Below are 15,594 nucleotides of genomic sequence, written 5' to 3' on the forward strand. Positions count from 1 at the left end.
ACCACTGGTAAGAAACGCACCACTGTGCAATCTGCTTGTAGGTATTGAAATTCATACTGCTGGAATGCAGCTGGCACTGCATAGCCTCCTCTCCCCAAACACTGATCAGGTCTAGTAGCTCGGCATTGCTCCAAGCAGGGGATCGTTTGCTACATGGAACAGCCATGGTCACCTGGGCAGATGAGCATTTGCAACAGGAAAGGGAGTTTCAAACTTCCCAGGGCTTTACAGGGAGAGGGGCGGATGTCCATTTACTTGGTGTCAGAGCAGCTGAGATGCTGGCCAAAGTGGTCACTTTTGGAACTATGGGATATCCTCCAGAGGCCAAAAGGTGTTTACATAGGAAGAATGTGTCTTCACTTTCACAACAACGCAAAAAGAACAGCGGAAAGAACTGTGTGCCTCTCATGAAGGCGGTTTTCTTTTTGAGGTGGAACTTCTGAGTTTCACTGCGAGAAGTCAATAACAAGTGTAGATGCTCCCACGGTTTTAGTGCAAAAAAGGGACATTTTGCGCTTTAAATGGCAAGTGTAGACATGCCCTGATTGTTGGTAAGTGTTGTAGCATATCAGTGGTGACCTCTGTAGGGGAGAGGTTGCAGAGGTGGAAGACTATATGGGTACAGACTATACCAACCATTCCACAACCTGTATTAAAATTACTTCTTGGTAGAGAAGATACTGATGAATTGGATACAAAAATGGCTATACAATCACTGCAGAGTAGGGTGGGGTTTTTTTCTGTATTGATACCTCTTAAAAAAATCAAGGAGTCATTTTGGACAGCTCACTGAATTCTTCTTGCAGAGCACAAAATTACTGAAAGTTTCATCCCATCCCAATCAATTTTGCAACAAGCCTTTCAAAAACATTTCAAGTTTCCTATTTCTGGACTTTACTGTTACTGTTCCTTGATCAGATGTAGATTTCTAATACATTTGCATGTTGGGAGTTTTCTGGGAAATTTTAATTTGGCTGTCAGATTATATGACATCTAAAAAACTAACTGAATGCCACTTTACCTTATTCAATGGAATCAAAAGAATGTTTGGGGGTGTTTTACAGGAGGAGTTTTGTCATCTTCCCCTTAGTGAGTGTGACATTTAGTAACGTCCTCCATTGCATAGTTTGATGGAGTTATTTTGACTAGTTATGAAAGAACCTGAGTCTTGAGACTATCGGTATTTACCTACCACTAAAGTCTGCTTTTATATTGTTTAAATGTCTCTTTATGTTACCTTTATCCTCATTGGCATGTGAGTAATCATTAACTGTTAGGATTCAGCAGATAAAGTGGAAAGGGCATTTGAGAAGCATGTGAATTAATTATTTGGAGTTAAATATAGTACAAACACCCTCTCTCCTGAGCCCAGATTTTCAGTACAGAGTATGTGCACATTGGCATGATAAAAGCTGGCCATATTAAGTAATGCCATAGCAACTCTGATTTTTAAAGATATTACAGTTTCAACAGCCAAAGTGCAACAGCTCAGGCTCTGAACTGAGACTGAGATAAGAAGCCACGCCCTGAATTGTAATAATGCTAAACTTTTAGACTGTGCACTCATATTTCCTTAACATAGGAAATGACTCATTTAAATATTTACTCTTCACATGATGGCTTTCTCTCCCTGAAGAGTAGGAATCTGTTTGACTTTTTATGTGTCACTGCTCTTTATCTGTCTTTATGATGCTTGTACTTAAGGTTTGTACTGCTCAATCTTTATTGTATTGGTTTTAAAGATTGGTATCTAGTACTTTCTTTTGTTGAAGGATAATAATGTGCAATGCCCTGCACTAAAAGGTATATAAAATGGGGAACATGCTTTCTAACAATGACAACATAGCCAGACATAATTTAACACTGTGCACGTAACTTTTATCTGCTATTTAGTTTAAATAATACTGCATGTATTATGGGTGGTCTGTGTGGCCCTCTCTTGCACAAGTGTTTCCAGTTGCTGTGACATGTGAGTCAAATATTGTCTCAAGACTGGCCTTTTAATAAGGATGCTGGGTCCTGTAACTCCAGGACCTTAGGCAGAGTGGGGAGAGACAGACACTGTAGGCAACAGCACTCCCAATGGAAACACAGAGTGACCCCCTCCCTTCTTGCCTTGAAAGGCCTGTGTGAATGGCTGGGATTCCAAATCACCTAGATAAGTATGACCAATAACAGAGAGAGAGATAGTATGTAGTAAGCAGCTGGCCGCATTCTTGTCAGACTCTGAACTCAATAAAGGGTACCTTGGTGGAACCTGGAACTGCTCTTCTCTTTTTCTTATTCAAAGAAGTTTAAGAACTAACTTTTCACCCCGAAGACCATGCTCTGGATTTTGAGCTGCTTTGCTCCCCTTTTGTGCAACATTGTAAGGTAGTAATTTGATAACCCCCTATCATTAATATTTGTATGCTGTACCCATAAAAGGGTAAGTAGGTTTACAACAGAGGCTTCATATATACATATGTTTCAAATTGCTCTTCAGTCCAGTGGAAAGTGTTCTGATACTTATAAAAGTATAAATGTCAATATACTCTGGGTGGCCATTACACACACTGTTAACATTCACAATGTAAATTACATAATTTACTCTACTGGGCTGTTTATCCCACTTTGTAGAATAAATAAACGTATCCAGTAAATCTAACAAACTAATACCCCAACTCAGTGCAGCAAATCTAATAACCCCCTTCCAGCCTCCTGCCCTTCTCCAAAAATGTGAATGGAAAATAGGCTTGGAATTGGTTTATTGTCAGCAAAATCCATATGGTAAAATGAGGACATTCTTGCCTTGCGTATCTTTTATTACTCTCCTGAAGTGTCTGTTTGAGAATGTTGTCTATATCCTTTTACAAGACGTGGCTGCTTCTGTAGGATGTGACAAAATTGAATTAATTTAACTAAGAAGCAAATACTTGGAGAAGATTGCACAACCGTCACTCATAATCAACATACTCTTTATTTATTTATTTACATAATCATCTTTCTCTCCACTATCCATCATACTGTCTCTAGCTCATATTTTCATATAGTATTCATCAGTACAAATGCCACTAAAATTATCTAACACCAAGAAGGATGATGTTTCATGTGACTGAATCAGTGTGTGTTTGTGTATTTTGCAGGTGGGGGAGAGTTGCTGTTGTAATATCAAAAAAGGGGGGGCACTTTGGTATTTGCATTGTAGCAGAGGCGAGGCAAGAAGGTGCTTTTCTCTTCCATCTGAGCTGTAACTGCAGTGATCTCACTGGAATCCTCATAGCTTTGCATATACAAGCACATTTAAAGTAAAATTTACAACTTCTGCTTCCTTGATAGTAAATGGGAATTCATTTCACTGAAGCGATGTATTGTGGAGAACCAGTGAACTGTCTCTGTGGGTGGTCAATTTCCACTTGATGATAGGGGCAGCTTTAAAACTGAAGTTTGTTAGCAGCAAATTTATTACTCTTAGATAACTTTACTGCATTTTGATTCAGATAAAAACTCTAAGTTTTGGTAATGTGATACACAGAAAGCTTCATTCACCCCTGGGATACATCAGCTTCTACTGACATAGCCCAGAGTGCTGGTTCCCTGATGGTGAAATGTTTGCCTGCTTGAAATGCTGCAAAGCACCTGCAACTCATATTTGGCTGGGGGGCCCAGCGCAATTCAGTGCAGCCCTAAAAGTGAATGGCTTTGGGTAGAGGCTGGGAGAAGGAGCATGGCCCAGCTGCTCAGAGACTGCACCAATTCAGGGCATCCCTCAGGCAGCCTCTGCCATCAGGGTTTCTATAGGGCCCTAGTCACATTTTAAACCTCACCTCCCCTGAGGGATACCCTTGGGGATGGTGACATTTTAACCACCAAAAGGGAAAGACAGGGCCTGTCCCTGCAGGGGTATGAATTGAATTAAAACTAATTTATCCTGGTTCATTACTAATGTTCTTCAGTAAGTGTCAAGAGATTCAACAATGGTAGTAAACTGTACTGCGTTCTAGGGTTTTGATGCAATATAGTAATTGTACTTTAGTTTTTGCTCTGTAAATTAGCACATCTCTTTGAGGAGTGTTCATTTTCATTCAGCAGCAAACTGAATTGCATAATCACATTGTTTCTTGTGGTAAAGTCTCTCACTACTGAAACTGATACTTCTATTTTGCAATGTACTTTGCATACTCAGTTTTATGAATGGCAAATCTACCACCTCCTTTCTCAACTATCCACAACAGCTATGTAGCTGAATGTAACTTGACATAGTATTTAGCACTACAGTAGAAACTGATCATGTGTTAGCTTTCTGCAGAGCAACTGAGTCATATTCAGACAGTTTAGGGTCCAGTCACCAGCTGTGATAGTCTATGATTGCTATGCTGGGGGAAAGGCAGAGGGAGGAGACTGGCTCAAGGCAAAGTGGTGGTGAGGGTGATGAGCTTGCTACAGGTGCTTCAGTTTAAACAGATTGCAAAACACTTTGCAAATTGTACAAACCATGGGCCAAATTCCGATCCTTGTGCTGCATAGGCACAGAGCACTAAATGATTTTTGAGGGAGACTATATTTCCTTAACTGGTGCTTATGGCAGAGGGAGCTTCAGGGAGTGATGTCAAGGGGAGGAGATATCTTCCCTAACATCTCTAAATGGGCAGTTCCCCCAGATGAGTGACCCCTGGGGAAACAGAATTAGCAGGGAGGAAATGGCTTGCCAGCCCTGTTACAGAGCTCGCAACTGAACAGGTTGGGCCTATTCACAATAAATATCTCCCCTCAACCTGTTCAGACTGGGAATAAGGCATTGTAGTGAGCCGGAGTGGCCTCCCTCCAGACTTGAGAGTGAGGGACCACTACACTCCCCTTGGGGGATGGAACCAAAACCGCTCCGCCCCCCTTGCTGGAAATACTGGGGTGGGACAGGAAGTATAAAGAGAGGACCCTGCCGATCAGTTGAGCCAGATACTTCCAGCCCACTGCAGAACTCCGGAGCTGAACCTGCACTGTACAGCACCTGCCCCTGGAGAGGAGTTGTGGGATTGCCGTCCACAGTGTACCCCAAGGACCTGTGGACTACGGAACACCCCGCCCAGACCGTGGTAGGAAGTAGCCCAGGGAAACCAGACTTTAGTCCGGTTTTGTTGCCAGATCATGAGTCAGCGTGTTTCAGTAGGATGTCTGTTGACCCAGTGGCAGAACCATTCGCCACTGTTAGGACCCTGGGCTGGAATTCAGAGGAGTAGAGTGGGGCCCAGGTCCCTCTACCCCCTGCCATCAACACCACCGCTGGGGTCATGACCTATTCACGCCTAGACCAAAAGACCTGTGTGTTGCTTGTGGCTTGCCCCAGCCAGGAGACTGAACTCTAGACTGTCTGTTTGCAGGCTGCCTTAGCCAGGAGGCTTACGGTAAAGCCTGCTCCCTGCTCTGCCCTGCCCAGAGGGACAGAGCATCCCTTGTAGACTGTTAATTGCTGTCTGCCCCAGCCAGGCAGCTGTGAGCTAAAGACCACTTGTGCTCTGCCCCACCTAGAGGGCCAGAGCCCTAGACTCTTGATTGGCAGCAGCCCTAGCTGGCAGACTCTGGACTAAAGACTGCTTACTGCTCTACCCCTTTGGAGGGGGCAAGAGCTCCAGACTGTTAACAGTTGTTTGCCCCTGCTAGGAGGCTACGAGCTATAGATTGCTTACTGCTCAACCCTGCCAGTGGGACCTAAGCCTGAGTGTTGCTGCCTGGTGCAGTGAGGCGGAGTGGCCTTCCTCCCCACTTGAGAGCGAGGGACCACTACAGGCATACATTCTTCATGGTGAGAGTAATTAACCTTTGGAACAACTTACCAAGGGTAAGAGAGATTGTCCATCGCTGACGATTCTTAAATCAAGATAGGATGTTTTTCTGAAAGATCTGCTCTGGGATTTGTTGTGGGGAAGTTCTATGGCCTGTGTCACACAGGAGGTCAGGCTAGAGGATCACAATGGTCCCTTCTGGCCTTGGAATCTATGAGAATTGGAGAGAGCAGTGAATCGCACAGATCCCATCTTACTACCCTCAAGGGCCAAGTCTGTCCCTACTGCTCCTCAGTTGCATGAGTTTCCTTTCCCCGTCAACTGCTCTGTGGGACCCTAAAATTAAAGCTGCACCCTGTTCTGCACTAGGGTTACCATATGTCCATATTTTCCCAGACATGTCCGGCTTTTTAGTTCTTAAATCACCGTCTGGGAGGAATTTTTAAATATCTAAAAACATTCAGGATTTTGCCATTATTATTTTTCCCCAAAGGAGAGTTGATCTTCCCCCCCACCGTGGAGTGTCCTCTTTTTTGGATGTTCAAATATGGTAATCCTATTCTGCACTGACCTAACTGTCCTGGGATTGGTTTAAACCATTGCATGGCAGGCAATCTATGTGGGAGCAATGGCCTGTGCACTTGTCAGGATTTAGCCATCTGTAATCAATCATTTTCCACTCAAATCTAGCCAGCCATGGGAGTGAAAGATGACTTCTGTTTTAATAACACTTGGAGCAATAGAGTACAAATACCATAGCCAGTTGAAACTATTGGGAAGATTGTGTTAGGCAGAAGCTAATTTTCCAAGCTGGAAATTTGACCAGCATCCCAACATCCTCTTCCTCGCATAAAGTGCCATGATATTTTTTTTTCATGACTACACGTTCAGAATCTCAGCTTTGCATGTACTCTGCAAGACATCATTTCCAAAGTAAAAATAATGGAGTGTTTCATCCCAAAATGGCATGGGGGGTGGGGGAAGGGGAATGAAAACTATAATGGAAAGAAACAAAAATTCAGCAGCTTGGTCTAATGTAAAAGAAGTAGCTCAATGGAAGTTTTTGCTCTGGCTCTCAATTCACACAGTAAAGCTCACAGGTCACAAATATTTAGCCCCTACTATTTTGTCATGTGGATTCAACTTTTTGAAGTCAGAGGAAAAATGACTGAGCTAAATTCTTTGACACTTCTGCACAGACAAATTTGCCCCATTATGACTGCAATTTTCATAATCCTTATGATGCATTAGCCAGATTTTCTTTAAATGTTTGTAACAGAGTGAAATAAGACATCATTGTTTATCTTACCATTATCTTTTATTTGAGTTAATAGGATTAAAAGTTTATATTATATTGTTAGAAATGTTGTGTATGTCGTCTTTATGACTAATTACACAGGGTATATGTAAATTGCATCATCAGAAAAGCAGTAGAGAGAAATGTGAATTCCGGTCCTGCGAATAATTTGTCTTCTGAGCCAAAATTTTCCTAGAACATAATCAAGAAATTTCTTTTATTTTTGTATTTAGATTCTGCTTTGAGTTTTCACTTTCTTTAAAGGAAGAAAATTATTTGACCAATAATCTTTTGAGGCAAAGTCTCATTTACAAATTCCTGATACTAGTGGTCTTTGGAGCTTACACTACAGTTTAGGTGGAGTCCTTCTGAATCCACTAATCTAAAAAAGTGTGGTAATTGCCAATATCATTACTCAGTTCTTTTTGGGCAAATCTTTTGGCCGTCTATTTTCATAACACGAACAATGAAACATGTGCATGGATAACACATGTGCTACACTCCTGCCTCAAGAATAGGTTTAATAACAGAAGCTTTTTTCACTTATTGAACCTTTTCTATGTCTAAAATAAGTACATTGTTGTTCACTTGATCACAACAGAACTGGAAATTTCAAGGCTTTTATTTCCAACATTGAATGAACTGGGACTCCAAGGCCCTTTCCAGATTTTAATACGTCACGTACTAGATCACAGCTCTCTTTAAACCTCTATTTCTGTAGCTACTCTTATTTACATGAATTTAAAATGGTAAAAAATAGCTGTGCAACTGTGTGAGCAGTCTTGGGAAAGGATAAAGCGAGAGAATCACGTGGAGCAAAGCGGTGACTGATTGTGGATAAATCATCTCTCTCTGTCCTGCCTTGTTCTGAAAAAATACAACTCCCACTTGAAGATCTGCTGTTGCAAACAACTTAGTCTTTATGCAGGTCACAAGATATTTTCCATCTGTTATTTCACCAGCATTGTAGCAGATACTTAGACTGCTTTTAATTTTAAGATGTTAAGATGGGGCCATGAGTATGATTTTATTTACAGTAGGACCCAATAAAAAAGCTAAAATAAATAAAACTATTTTTAAAGGAACACCGATCTGACAAGGTATAACAACATATCTGCTTATTAAACAGGGGGTCTGTCCTACAAATGCTTTCTGCATGGCATTGTGATTCTTGTGCTGAGTCATCCCACTGTCGTCCTCCCAAAAATCTACAAAACAGAGATTTATTCAGAACACTGACAGCAGGGGTAAAGAAATGCATCACCACACCATGGCTCACAGGAGAAATACAACACATGTAATATGGTTAAACAGAATACAAGAAATGAGAGATGGTCCAGATCACAGCTTGGATTAGAACAGCTCCACGACCAGATGGAGGAAAACTGGGCTTTAGCCAATGAACTTCAAGGAACACAGCTGCAACCAAACACAGGAAACAAAGACAAACAGTGACCTCAAGCACCAACTTGAATATCTTAAACTACAGTATTTAGAAATATATCATTTATAAACTGAATAACTGATACCTGCTTACCCTCAGGGTATAGCAATTCTGTACAAAATCCCCATACAACTGCCCCAGTGTATATATATTAAAAAACCCTGCTCCAGTGAACAAATGGGCCTGAAATATGAATGCCTGCCCATTACTTATATAACATTCTTAAACTGTAATATTCAATCTTGAGACATTCCCTTCCGTGAGCATTGCAGAAGTTTGTCACTTAGGCTCATCTCTCACTCTATTTTCAGTATACAGTAGTGCTGCACTAAGTATTCAGGGCTGGCCTTACCATGAGGCAAACTGAGGCGGCCGCCTCAGATGCCAGACTGTCGGGGGCGGGGCGCCACTAGGACCCAGAGTGTAGAAAATTGTGTCTGCTGCTGGCACATATGTATTCTCTCTGCTCTAGATGCACAGAGATGGTGGAGTGCTGTGCTGGAGGAAGGAGGGCACAAGAGACATAACAGGCAGGCAGGAGAAAAGGTGAGAGGAAATAACAGAAAGCAGCTGGAGCTGCAGGGACAGAGAGGAGGAGGAGCCTCTTCTGTACCTCTCTAGCACGCCCAGGAGCCTGGACTGATTAACACCAGCTTCTCAGGGAGCTTCCTGTTTCCTGCGGCTTCCCTGAACCCACTTGAGGAAACAGGCAGTCAACTGAAGTAGTAGGAGCCAGTTAGGCCCTTAAGACGCTGATATCTTCCCTCTCTCCGGCCCTGCTACCAGCCTGCTTATTTGTCCCCTTCAACTGAGTGTTGAGAGCCACTATAGCTGGCACAGAACAGCAGTCATGAGTGAAAGAAGAAAATGCCCCTCTGGGGCAGCATTCAGAAAAAGAAAGAAAGCAAAGGAAGCTTTTCTATCTAAGCAGGAAGGAGCTCTCCTGAGATACATAGACACAAATGTTCACGGTGAGCCTTCTGGCCGCAGTGAGGATGTGAGTGGTGAGGAAACGCCTGATCTTCTGGTTAGTCAGAGTGCAGTTGACCTGGCAGCTACTGCAGCATCCATATCTCCATCTCAAATGGATATAACCATGCACATTCCTGAAGGAAAGTGTAGATCAGAGAAGAGTGTGGTGGAGGCAAAGAAACAGCTGCTGCTGAGTTTAGTTCCTTAAGTCTAGATGATCCAGGACTGTGAACCCACTTGAGCAGTAGCCTGAGGGACTTCCTTGTACTGCATGGGCCACAGCAAGTGAAAAACTTCACGTTCCCCAAAGACAATAAAAATAGAAGTTTCCATCCAACACATTATTGGCGTGAACTCCCCAATGGTGACAAAGTGGAGAGGCCATTGCTTATGTACTCAAAAACTCAGAATGCTGCATACTGTTTTTGTTGCAAAGTCTTCCAGTCTAATGTTCCAGCCACATTGGGTTCTACAGGAACAAAGGACTGGAAAAATCTGGCTAGAAATCTGGCATGCCATGAGAAGGCAGCAAATCACCAGAGAGCATTCCATAGGTGGAAAGAGCTTGAGATGAGACTAAGGTTAAAGGCCACCATAGATGATCAGCATCATGAAAAGATTGCATCAGAGTCTCTTTACTGGCAAAATGTTCTGAAAAGGCTCATTGCCATTGTCAGAATGCTTGCTACCCAAAACCTAGCACTGCGCAGCACTTCAGATCAGCTTTATGTGCCAAACAATGCAAACTTCCTTAAAATTGTGGAGTTGTTGGCTGTGTTTGATGCTGTACTCCAGGAGCATCTAAGAAGAGTCACTACCCAAGAAATGTACACTCACCACTACCTTGGAAAAACAATTCAAAATGAGATCATACAGTTATTGATAACAAAAGTCAAACTGAAGATTGTGGCAGATCTGAAGTCAGCAAGATATTACTCTGTTATTCCGGACTGCACACCTGACAGCAGCCATACAAAACACACCATTAAAGTCATTTGTTCTGTAACAACAACAGAACCTAGTGAAAATGTCCCTGAAATGGTGACTGTCAAAGAGCATTTTCTAGAAGTTACTGACATTGATGATACAAGAGCTGGTATGACAAATGTGCTTCTTAAAAAGCTGGAAGATACGGGAATTGTTATAGCTGACATGAGAGGTCCGGGCTACGATAATGGTGCCAACATGAGAGGAAAGAACAGAGGAGTGCAGACATGGATCCTCGAGCTTTTTTTGTCCCATGCAGTTCTCATTCATTGAACTTGGTGGTCAGTGATGCAGCATCAGCTTCTAGTGAGGCTGCTGAATTTTTCAATGTAATTCAAAGCATCTATGTATTTTTCTCTGCATCAACTCACTGATGGTAAATTTTGAAGCAACATCTGGGAACATCCTCTCTGACACTGAAACCACTGAGTACCACATGATGGGAAAGTCAAGTGGAGGCGATAAAGCCTATCGAACACCAAATTGGGAAGATAGATGATGCCATAGTTGCCAGTATGGTGGATAATGCTATGACAGGAACTGTTTGTGGGAGAACAGTGGCAGGGGGGAAATGGAATCACCAGAAACATACATAACTTCAAATTTCTGTGTGTCTTAGTGTTGTGGCATGACATACTGTTTGAAACAAATGTTGTAAGCAAGAGACTCCAAGGTGTTGACCTTGATATATCTGGATCAATGGAACAACTGGACAAAGCAAAGTCATACCTACAGTCTTACCGGTCAGATGAGGGATTTCAAAACATTCTGAAGAGTGCACAGAAGTTGGCAGAGGAACTTCACACTGAAGCTATTTTCCCACCCATTCAAGAATACAAGAGTCCCCGAAGAAGAAGACATTTTCATTACGAGGCACGGGATAATCCCATAAAAGACCCCAAACAACAGTTCAAAGCTGAATTCTTTAACCAGGTGCTAGATTATGCAATAGAGTCAGTTGAAGAATGTTTCATGCAGCTTAAGGAACACAGCAGTATATTTGGGATGTTTTATAATATTCCAGAACTCCTCACTATACCTGAAGAAGACCTACACCAGCAATGCAGGGCACTAGAGACAGTGTTGACACATGATGACATACGCGATATTGATGTGAGTGATTTAGGTGATGAACTGAAAGCCCTTTCAAGATGCATTTCAGCAGGATCAACTCCAAAGGCTGTTCTGGAATATATGTGCACAAATAAGATAACCACCCTCTTTCCAAATGCTTTTATTGCTCTGCGCATACTTCAAACACTTCCAGTAACAGTTGCCAGTGGAGAACACAGCTTCTCCCAAGCTGAAGTCAATAAAAACACATCTACGCTCCACAATGACACGAGAGGCTGGTCGGCCTTGCAACTATCTCAGTAGAGCATGAGCTGGCCCAGACTGTGGACCTTCAGGAAGCAGTTTAAATCTTTGCAACCAAGAAGGCACGGAAAGCACCGCTTTGATTATTCAAACAGATAAAAATGCCAGTGTTTACTATGCAGACAAGAAAAGTTACATTTGCTGTTCACACATTTGAAAGTTAAGTGTTACTTAACATTTTTGAACAAGGCATTTTAAGTTGTTCTCCTTTATTGGGGTAGGTAGCAGAGCGCTACCATGAGAGTAGAACAGGAAGAAGGCAGAATTGAGATCTTTCAAAGTTTTGGCCCAAGCAAGGGGGTATGGGGGCGTCATTTGAGCTCTCCACCTCAGGTGCCAAAATGTTGTGGGCTGGCCCTGTAAGTATTTGTGTATATATTTGTGTGAAATGACACTGTACCAACTACAGCTATTCCTACCTTGCCTTACCTGATAATACTGGGTATATGCCAGAAGATCTATGTGGACCTGTGTATTTTGCATGTAGATTTAACTGTAAACATCACTGTAAACTGCAACCTGTTAAGTATCTGTCACTATTTCACTGTCTCCATAAGTGTGAATAGCTACTCAGTAGAAGTTGCCACTGTACCTAACACTTCTCAGTAGGAGCTCTAGTTTGATGTTTGCAGCAGTAGTCTGAAAAATGGAGCTTCTACTTGAATTAATAGAAAATTAACAGTGTTCAAAATTGTTGTAAGATAAACTCTGTATTTCTTAGTTGTTGAGTTAAAATATCCAAATAAAGGCCCTACCTCAAGAGGCTTGAGAAACCCTGCTTTTTCATGCATTCCAATAGGAGATAACCTTTCTGTCCCACTCTCCATGATCAGATTCTTAAAATGGCAACTTCCTATTTGACGGTCAGTTATTCTCTCTGTTTTTTATGAAAGAATTTAAAACTATTTGTTAGTGATTCATTCTTTGTTTTCATATAGGCATTAAAACACTCTTTCTATTAAATTAGACTTTTTTCCATACCTGATTGAAATGCCCAGATGTGAATCTTATTTGTTAATAGAAGCATCAGGCATTTTTGCTCTTTTTGGAGCACACCCATAATGAGCTTAGGAAATAATGAGTGGAAATTGCTACTAAAGAGGAAGGTCATCTTCTGTGTGTATATATAGTCAAATACTGCCGGATATTCTTTAAGAACAATAGGTAACTATTCATTACATCTATTTCAAAGCTGACTCTTGGCACAGCAACATTCTGGTATTTTCCCTATGCAAACAAACTTCTAAAAATGCCTCTGATCTTGAGCATTAACATAAACAACTTTATAACACATTGTAAGTGACTTTTGCATCTGTTTGTTTTGAAATTTATTAATCAGGACATTAATGTATGCTGCTTAATACATTATCCTTTTGGTAGAAAGCATTAAGAATTAATACTTTTATTATTCTTTTAGAGAGAGAATTACTTTTGGGGGATGAATTTTGTTTCCTTTGTGCCTGTTGTAAACATATCTATTTTCTATGGATTGAGGCAGCAGGTCCAGCACAAAAGAGGAAACTTTCCAAAGGCTGAGGAAAACATTCTCTAAACACAGTGAGGTAAGTAGATTGTGGAACAGGGAGCCCAGGCCTGGAAGGTCATTTGACTTTGAACAGTTTAAAATAAACCAAAATAATACGTAGGTTTGCCTTGTGCTTCCATGTTAAATCAGGTTCCTTAATCACGTCTCTTTCTTAATCTGAAAAAGTCAACTTATCCTGTTTCTTATGGATGTTATTAAACCTCTTCCCCACTAAGTGGTGGTTAATTACAGCTCACGTTTATCGTTAAAGTCTGTGTTTCAATGTTGCTCCAGTGTATAATGAAGCTGTTATAACACTCTCCCACCCCTTTTCCAATGTGCTTTCATACACAAATTACAGTGCTAGCACATCTTATAGGGAAATTGCAATAATTATCAGGTTGGTGCTTTCTGCATGTGGCCTTTCAGGCCTTCTGGATGTTCACTAAGCAATTGATTTTTTTTTTCTGCATGGTATGAATTAATGGAAATTTTTACTTCTTTATATGGCAGAATGAAGTAGGAATTATCAAAAGAGGTTCTGTCTGGCTGACACAGGATCCAACTATGTGAATACTTAGTGTCATTGCATAAGCTGAAACTTGTTAGACAAGTTGCCCTCTAAAATAATAATAATAAATTAATAAAATAATTAATAATTAAAACTGACCAAAAAATAAGAATTAAAACATGAGTGAAAATACACTCTTCTCCAATTTGAAATCTAGTACCCTTAGGAGTCAAAAGATTCCTCAAGTGAGTTACTGTGGTTTTTTTTGTTTTTTTTTTCAATCAGCCCTTGTAGATTTCAGCAGTTAACAGCTGAGATGTGAGAATTCTGTCATCATGACCTCTCCAGCTCTCTTTCCAGAGGAAAAAGAGGTTAGAGTGGCAAAAATAAAGTGAGGCGAATTTTTAGTTCATATTTTAAAATACTTCCTAGTTGCTGATCTGCCCTTTCTTCAGTTAAAAATGGAAACAAAAGTTAAGGTGAGAACGGAAAGCCAACAGTTAACATTGACTTAACAGTGTATCCAAGTTCAGTACAGTCAAGCCCAAGAGCTTAAAAAATATAAGACAGATCTTGCCTCCTAAATCGTGGCCGGCTTAAAAGATATTTAAAAACAATAAATGTTGGGGATTTTTAAATGCTGTCTGGTTTTTGAGCCATTAGGATTCATGTTTTCATGCTTTGCTCTGCAATGAAAATGGCTAGAAACTTTTATTTTAATGAGAGCCACCATAGCCTGCTGAGTTTGTTGAGTGCTATTGTTGAGAGAATGAGGAATTTACTTAATACACACACTTCCATTTACTCTAAAATCTGAGGACAGGCCTATACCTTTGGAAATTGGCATATTGGAACAGATAGTCCATCTAGTTCAGTATGTTGTCTCTATACTATACTAGTTATTTCAGAGGGAGACATAACCCTGCCATAATGCACCTCGGTGCTGGTGCAATGATCTACCATGGGCAAAATGCCTGAAGTGAGGTAATATGTATGCAGTGAATACAGTGTATCAGGTGATAATAGTAAAGAATTGCAGAAAGAGAGTTTCTTATAACACTGTACATGGACCTTTATTAGAATAAGAAAAACATTATTACCCCTGATGGTGCTCTGCTAGCCTTTCTGCCTCTGCTTCATTGTAGAACTTTATAGCACATTTCCCAGCCCCACACCTGCTGGTCTTCCTACTGAAGTTTTAAAGAAACAGTACAGAAACCTCACACACTGTCTTAGCAATATTTCTAATTATTTTATTCCCCACCTCTGCTCTGGCCCAGTAACCTGGTCGTTGTGTGTGATAATCAAATTGAAGCATACATCGTTGCAAATACCTTAACCACCAGTTCAGATAGCTGACTCCTGTGGATTTCTGCTGCAAAGTGGTTAGGCTTAATGGAAAGGAGCAGAAGGTGGAGATGGTGAATCTTGTGGTTAGGCTGCTCGTTCTGCTATGTGGAGTCAGCGAAGGGAAAATCTTTGGCCCATTTGGCTTATCCTTTTGAAAAGAGAAATCTGACTAATCGGCCCCTCAGCTCTTTCTGCTTGAGGAGGAAGAGAAAGCATAGACCGACACATTGCAGAAGGAGGAAAAGGGGAAGAGAGGCATTTTTGCCTAGTGGGTAGAGCACTGGGATTTTGGCAATCTGGGCTGTATTCCAAGCTCTGCAACTTCGTAACCCTCAGCATGTCACTGCTCTGTGCCTCAGTTTCTCCATCTGT

This window comes from Lepidochelys kempii, chromosome 6 (assembly GCF_965140285.1).
Source record: "Lepidochelys kempii isolate rLepKem1 chromosome 6, rLepKem1.hap1, whole genome shotgun sequence".
Taxonomy (NCBI): domain Eukaryota; kingdom Metazoa; phylum Chordata; order Testudines; family Cheloniidae; genus Lepidochelys; species Lepidochelys kempii.